Below are 8,170 nucleotides of genomic sequence, written 5' to 3'. Positions count from 1 at the left end.
AATTAGGGATCAAAAACATCAGACTATAAAGAGTATGAATTTTCTGGGAACTTTTAAATCTCGGGCCTGGTCACCAACTTTTAAATATCTTTTTTTATTCCATTTGCTAGAAGTAGGCCTCGGTAAAAGCAGTATCTATTATACATTATTTGATAGTGTTTGGCACTGTACAGGGGGGGCATTCTGGCCTAAATCGCAACTAAAATATGTACATTTTTATTTGCAGCAACCCTGTAGTCAGCACTTTACAGAACATGCAACTCCAGGGAATTATGATATAATATGGGGGGGTGGGGGGGATGACGACAAATCCAAAAGAAATGAACTGTTCTTTACCAGAAGAGCTTACAATGTTAGCGGTAACGTGAGATTTACAGAGACCTTGGGGACGGTGGTCTCTGTCAGTATCTTAACTGATGAAACAAAATGTTTCAATTGACAAACGTGTTCTACCTAACCTTGTGTCTCATCCTCTCCTACCACAAGGAAGTTTTTTGTAGAATAAAGTTGGTGAGAAAACTCAATGCATCAACAGTTAAACATATTCAAGTTCTCATAATTCGAGATAGAAACTAAATTAAATAGCCAATCAGAAGAGCGCGTGGCATTATACAATTCTATTTCCTGGGGTGTTAAATACAAATAAAACAATTGAATCAACGATATATGAAAACCATGTTTCCCAGTGAGAAGTTATCCTAGCCACTTTATTTTTACTTCGATGTCTGTAACAATGTAAAGTCTCTGAAACATGACCCCATTGATTCTTAGTTTCCCTTCTGATTAGTTGATTTGCCAACTTCCCCAAAGTGTACGGGCAAAAAGTGCAATAGCAAACAGCAGAATACATAACAACGTGTTTAAATGGCTTCCAACTAGCTGAGGGAAGTAGGTATCAGTCATGCTAGAGTTGCTGTGACCAAGGATGAATTATAAAGCAGTTTTCCCGACACCACAATGGCAGCCATTTTACAAGTCCACACACATTTTATTTATATATATAAAAATTTCTCCAAAGCAGACATTAAACAAAAAAACTACCAGAAAATGTTCCAACACGTATGTAATCAAGGTGTCATGGTAAGTCGTACAACACGTGGTCTGTTTTATAGGCACATACTAGCAGCTGAATAACGCTGAATCCCCTTATAGCAGCAGAGCATGTGAGTGGGTATTTTATAGGGATAGAGTAAGATATGAGGAAGATTACATACTTCTATCTGGGAAAATGTAAGTCCTTTTAAAAAGCGAGTCACCGCTGTATAAACAATGTTGCTAACTCAGGGCTCTATAAAAACCACACAACAACTAATCCGGCCGCCAGGCTCCATTGTACTGCACCCGGCCGCCTCCCTCACTAAGTGGCGTCAGGTCACGTACCGCGCATGCGCACTGTCCCCCCTCCTCCGCCTCTATGGTGCCATTGCCAGCTGCAGAGGCGCCGCGGCCGCTTCCCAACTCGCTGGCTGCTCCCGGCGAATGAAGATATTTTTGTTTTCCTGAAACTCCGCCCGCGAGAGCTCTCTGTCCTCGTTCGAACGTTGAGGGTTTGACGGTTGGAAAGGGGCGAGAGGCGCCTACCTGCCGCTGCACAAACCGCTCATGGACCAATGGCCGTGCGCAGCGCCGCGTGACGTGCGCGAAGGGAGGAGTCTAGTGCTGGGCCGGCGTTCTCTCTAGTGCGCGCGCTCCCCAGTTTCCGGTGTTCGAATGTGTGAGCCGCAGTACGATACTTCTGTCACTCAGAGGAGCGAGGGCCCCTTTCTCAGCCTGGGGCACCACAATAAGGCATTTAAAGTATAAGGGATGCAGGGTAGGGGCTTCAAAAATAACATCTGCGTACAATGCTTTTCATAAGGTAGTCAGTGCTTCAGCAGAATATTATCTACCCACAACTGTGTAGGTGACCTCCCTGCTTCAGCTCTTATTACCATTCTTCACTCATATTCGATGCTTTATAGGCCCCTGGCAGAGGAGAGGATAAAAGCCATTTTCGGTGATTGTATTGTATGTTGTATTTGTATGATGCATTAGCGTCCTGGATATATGTTAAAACAATTGGGAAATATCAAAATGGCTGTAGTTTTCTCCCCATAAAGTGGTCAAGATGGTGTGTAAGTAAGTGCTTCATGTTAAGAGGTCTAATTAGAACCAGAACATAAAATGTTATCTTCTGGTTTTCTTTACCCCAACACATCTGAAAAGCTAGACTTACCTCTGCAGTTCAAAACAAAAAGTTTGTGCTATGTTGCTTTCCAATAAAACGATTTTTGAATATTGTTTTGAATTATTGCTGAGGAGGAATTTAAGAAAATTAATTTAAGCAGAATGTTGAATATATATATATATATATATATATATATATATATATATATATTTTAGAGTGCTGTAAGAGCATGTGTGCCAAAACCAACGAGGCATTGCACTTTTAGGTGCATCCCACCTAGATGTATGTTGTAAGCCTCAATAGCTTTGGAGCTGAACTGCACTGAGCTCTAGGAATTTCCTGGTTCCAGAATTAAACATTTTTTTACCAGTCTGAAATGCAAGATGGCTGCAAGACCAACCTGGTGAGGTGGCTTTCTTTTGGTTCATCACAAGATGTCTTAACTTGACAGGCTGTTCTAACAAACAAGAATAAAAAAGGTAAAATGGTTCAGCCGCAATCCAGACAAAAAAAACCCCTCTTTGGGAGCACATCTCCACAATACATTTTACAAGAGGAAAAAGATAGCAATGAGTTGAAGGGACAAGGCCACATATACAATTGGGAATAGAATACCCTAATGAAGCACTAACTACGCAAAGCCCTGCAGCCTTTTTATTGTGATCTAATCTTGGAAGCACACATTAGATGACTTGTCAGAGGTTACAAAGAGTTTACACTGGCATTCAAACTCACTTCAAACAACTAGTTTGCCCCTACTTGGCAGCCAGTTCCAGGTAACCCGGCAGAGGCTATCCTTCTGATGAGGAATATCCAGGAATTTCAGGACTGCAGTCTTGATGTCTAAAGTGTAAATTCCTCTAACAAGTTTTTCTGACACCTTGTAATAAAGCAGAGCACCCTGTGGGCCAGGAGGATACTGCTTTCCTTACATAGAACTACTCCAACCTATAAGCACTACAAATATCCCTTATGGTACTGTATGGTATGAGGAATGTGGCTGTGGGTAGCAAGGCTATGCAACCTTTAACTACAAACTTTGTTTTTACATTGACAAACCTTTATTAGTAAACACTATAAAGATGTAGCCCCATCTTGGATGAAAGTGAACTAAGGGCAGTAAGGCTGCGTTCATGGTGGCGGTTCGGGTGCGCGCTACCGTGGGCACTCCTGCAGCCCCAGCGGTGTGTGCACTAGGCTGCAGGAGATTGGAGAGGTGATCAGGGGCGTGGCAGACGTGTCACAAAGCTGGTTCGCCCAAATTGGCAGTACTAGCTCACGTGATGGTGACATCAGGCAACTGCAACCCGAAATCTCAACACGCGGGCACTTGAGGAACCACAATAGGAAATCAGATAAGAGTCCCGGAAGTGCACGCGCACGTATTGACACCGGGAGCATGATTGCGGCCTAAGAGGCTTAAGGCTGGGAGCAGGCGTGCTGCTGCTGTCACATCATGTGCTCTGCTTGGCTGTGCTTTTCCTGGCCATCTACTTGTGAGCGTATGGGGGCGTGGCCATGACATCACGGAGCTGGTTCGCCCTCATTGGGTGGGGAGTTTAACTGGGGCGGTACACCTGTCAAACCGTAACGCAGGCGTCCTTATGCAAGCTCAGGGAGGACAGAAACCTCCCGTGGAGCAGAAGGGCAAAAGCCTTATTGGGCGAACCGCTCACATGACGCGCCAGCGAGCGGCATAAACAAATTTGCTTGCCTCTACAAGCAGCTGAGCGCAGTGGGGCATGCGCTCGCTCATGCTGGCCACACACATTGCCGCAATGTGTTTCATCACGGCGAGTGCGCCTGCTCAGTATCACTCTGGCCGCAGCCTAAGACTGCGTCCATAGAGGTACAAGCCGCACACCTCCGTGCTGACGATGAGGCTCACCTGCTCAAGCAGGAGCGATTCCATGGACTTGCATGGGAGCCAGCGTGCGGGAGGCGGGGCAATGACGTCACGGTGCAAATTGCCGTCACGGCGCCGAGGTAAAAGGAGGCAAGCAGAAAGCAAAGCAGAAAAGTTGGTACAAGCTGTTAAAACTGATTAAAAAAAATATACAGCTCATAAAAGCTGAGCAAAGAAAAATAATTAAGCACAAGCATTAACATTAATCATGTCAATGTCCAAGGAGCTGTGCATGTTTTTTCTAATGGAGAGTGCCTTTGTAAAAACTGCATCTTTGGGTGGCAGAACAAAAAGTGTACATAACATTAATCGCCAGCGTGAGACGCTTGGTGAATTTGCCACATTATACCCAATTCTTCGTTTGCATGAGCAAAGAATCTTTAAATATATGAAAATGTCAATAAAAACGTTTGACTATACAGCAGGGCCCCGCTTCCCTTTTCGGCGATCCGCCGATACGGCAGCACCGAGAAGGGGGCCGCCATCTTTGATTCCCAGTCGCTCATGCGCAGACCGGTGTCTGCGCGCGCAGACCGTAGTTTGCATGTGCAGACCATAGGCCGCGCATGCGCAGAACGGCGAAAACGCCGTTCTGTGCATGCACAGAACTGAAAATCGCCGGATCCGCTTTCTGGCTATTTTCACTATACGGCCGGCCCCTGGAACGGAACCCGCCGTATACCCGGGGCCCTGCTGTATCTTGAAACATATTGAAGAAAAGATTACTCCATTCCAGACATAATTTTTCCCACATCATTCGTGCAGAATAAAGATTGATGGTCACTTTGCGGTAAGTTTTAATGTATATTTATATATATAAACCATACGATACCGTTTGAAGCACGAGATCAGGAGACAGCACTCTGGTAAATTTGATCACAAGTTTTTGTATTGAAAAAGACACATAAACCGACGTTTCGGTCCCCCAGTGGGACCTTTCTAAAGGTGGGGTACCGAAACGTCGGTTTATGTGTCTTTTTCAATACTAAAACTTGTGATCAAACTTACCAGAGTGCTGTCTCCTGATCTCGTGCTTCAAACGGTATCGTATCGTTTATTATTGCTTTATGGGACAAGCACCCAATTTTTTCTACTTGCAAGTGGAGTGCCGGATGCTTCTGTGGATTATATATATATATTTATATATATATGTATGTATGTGTATATATAGATATAAATATACACTCAAATATATATGTGTGTATATATATAAATATATATATATATATATATATATATATATATAAATATATATATATATATATATATATATATATATATATATATATATATATATATATACACAGTGTTCGACAATCCTATACATTTACACGTCCGGGGCGGGTGGATTTAACCCCCGGGCGAGTAAATATTGGCCCAAGCAGAACACGTGCTTGTTTTTTTAAATTTCCCTGCTCGCGATGAAAAAAAAAAAAAACTCCACCTACCTGACAGCTGATTGGCGCGCGCTCCCAGGCTTTGTGGGCGCGCGGCAAGGCTCTATATGAGCGCGCCCCCAATGTTTCTGGCCGGAGATCTATTGGAGGGTAAGTACTCCAATCTCTGCATGCTGCGGCCCCTCTGCTCCTTCCCTGCAAGCCCCCTTACTCCCCGCTTCCCGCGCGGGGCAGGAAATAGAAGTGGGTTGTCCCCCCTTCTGTCCCTGTCCCCGCTTACCCCGACTTCCCGCCGATCCCCGCGCGGGGCAGGAGATGGTAGTGGGGTGTACCCCCTCACCCAGTCAGCCAGTCACTCACCCAGCCAGTCAGTCACTCACCCACCCAGTCAGTCACTCACCCAGTCAGTCAGCCAGTCACTCACCCACTCAGCCAGTCACTCACCCAGCCAGTCACTCACCCAGTCAGTCAGCCAGTCACTCATCCAGTCAGTCAGCCAGTCACTCACCCAGCCAGTCAGTCACCCAGCCAGTCACTCAGCCTCTCTCTCTCTCTGTGTATCACCCACCCTCTGTGTGTGTCACCCACCCTCTGTGTGTGTCACCCACCGTTTCCCCCCTGTGTGTCTCCCCCGTGTGTCTCCCCCCACACTCTCTCTCTCTCCCCCCCACACTCTCTCTCTCACACTCTCTCTCTCTCCCCCACTCTCTCTCTCTCCCCCTCTCTCTCCCCCCACTCTCTCTCCCCCCACTTTCTCTCTCTCCCCCCACTTTCTCTCTCTCCCCCCACTTTCTCTCTCTCCCCCCACTTTCTCTCCCCCACTCTCTCTCTCACACTCTCTCTCTCACACTCTCTCTCTCACACTCTCTCTCTCTCTCCCCCACTCTCTCTCTCCCCCCCCACTCTCCCCCTCTCTCTCCCCCCACTTTCTCTCTCCCCCTCTCTCTCCCCCTCTCTCTCCCCCCACTCTCTCTTTCTCCCCCACTCTTTTTCTCTCCCCCACTCTCTCTCTCTCTCCCCCACTCTCTCTCTCTCCCCCACTCTCTCTTTCTCCCCCACTCTCTCTTTCTCCCCCACTCTCTCCCACACTCTCTCTCTCCCCCACTCTCTCTCTCTCCCCCACTCTCTCTCTCCCCCACACTCTCTCTGTCACGCACACTCTGGATCGCTTATTTACCCTATATATCTTAACTGCCCTATACTACACCAAAATCTTAACTGCCCTATACTGCTTTCTTCCAGATCTGACTCAAGCTTCACACGGAAGACATCGGAACCCCCCCCCCCTAACCCAGAAGACAGGTAGGGAACACCTCCCCTCCAATGTAAAACATTGCGGAAATGAGGGTACCTGGACATTGAGGGACTGCGGATCAGGTAAGATCGCAGGCGGGATTGCTGCTTTAGATATTGTGAAGCGGGGAGGTCCAGACACTGGTTAAGGGGTTCAGGAAACTAGTCATTCACACCTGGCTTTTATTTCTAGATCCGACATTTACACACACGTAACAAGGACTAATTTTAGTATAATGTAATACAATAAATACATTTGTCCAAAACGAATGTTGTTCTGACTAGGAATTTATTAAATGTATTTTATTTATATATTTTATTTTAAAGCGGGGTTGGGGGCGGGACTAGGTGGCGAGTAGATTTTTGGGTGATTTGTCGAACACTGTAGATATATATATAATTGGTGTGATGGTTCAGGGGATTCCTTCCCATTCTTTCTCTCCCTCTGTCCCCTCTCTGGCCAATCCCTCTGCACCTACCCACTCCTGTCTCGCTCCGTCTCCCTCTCTCACTGCCCCATTGCCTCAGCGCATGCCCCGCAAGTCGCGCGGTCCCCAAGCCCCTGCGGCAATGCTCCCCGTCACTCCCTGTACCTCACCTCCGGTGGCGGTCCCGTCCGGTCCTCTGCTCCCCTCCGCTCGGGTGCCTGCGGCGCTCCACGCGTCTGGTGACGCAGCCTGTACGTGTGCACCCTCGGCTTACAGAGGGCGCGTGCACACGCTCCTCTTCTAAGCCCTGTCACGCTCCTGACTCCTCCCCCCATTCCTTGCAGGCGATCTCACTCTCTGATCCTTCTGTCTCCTCCTCTTCTCTCCCTGGCCTATCCTTGTTGTCTCACACTTCTCTCTCTGCTCCTCCCCTCTCTCCTATTGGTGTCTCTCCCTTTATAATCCCTGTCTGTCCTCTCTATCGTCGCTCTGCATAGTTCCTGTTTCCCTGTGTGTGCTGACCTATGCTGTGCTACCTCTGTGTCCCTGCTGTATCCTGCTCCTGTGTTACTTTGGATTTCCCTGGCTTTGACCCCTGCTTGTCCTGGACTACCCTGCTCTCTATACCCCTTGAACCTTGCTGACCTCTGGAATCCTTGGACCTGGCTTTGAACTTTGACTACTCTACTCACTGGACCCCTGGACATTGGCACACGGACACGACCATTCTTACGCTTAACCCTACAAGACGTTGCAAGTATCATAACCACTTTCTCAACAGGCCCAGCAACGCTATACCACACTCCGGGCTTGCTCCCACTGCTGTGGGTGTGTGGTGTAATACCGTTCCCACCTCAGTATTGGGGTATTGCCAGGTCTGCGGGCATACAGGCGTGACATTATGCAGAGAACAACAAACGCAGACCCCCCTGAGGTGGGTACAGGTATTTCCATAGAGGCCTTACAATTTGTCAGTAAC

At 47.4% G+C, this 8,170-nt stretch overlaps 1 protein-coding gene across 6 annotated transcripts in view; it reads right to left on the bottom strand.

Annotated features, from left to right (window-relative positions):
* The window catches only part of LOC142497430 (uncharacterized), a 52,941-nt gene extending 51,300 nt beyond the window's left edge, over nucleotides 1–1,641 (bottom strand). For 4 of the 6 annotated variants that reach the window (XM_075605206.1, XM_075605209.1, XM_075605210.1 and 1 more), the window contains exon 1: nucleotides 1,381–1,633. The gene's annotated coding sequence lies outside the window, so the exon portion shown is untranslated. The other 2 variants (XM_075605208.1, XM_075605207.1) reach the window with 2 other exon arrangements.
* Nucleotides 1,642–8,170: the final 6,529 nt, after the last annotated feature.

The sequence above is a fragment of the Ascaphus truei genome, chromosome 6, assembly GCF_040206685.1.
Source record: "Ascaphus truei isolate aAscTru1 chromosome 6, aAscTru1.hap1, whole genome shotgun sequence".
Classification (NCBI taxonomy): Eukaryota; Metazoa; Chordata; class Amphibia; order Anura; family Ascaphidae; genus Ascaphus; species Ascaphus truei.
Note: the sequence above shows the minus strand (reverse complement) of the source record. Positions and strands in the feature narration are given on the sequence as shown.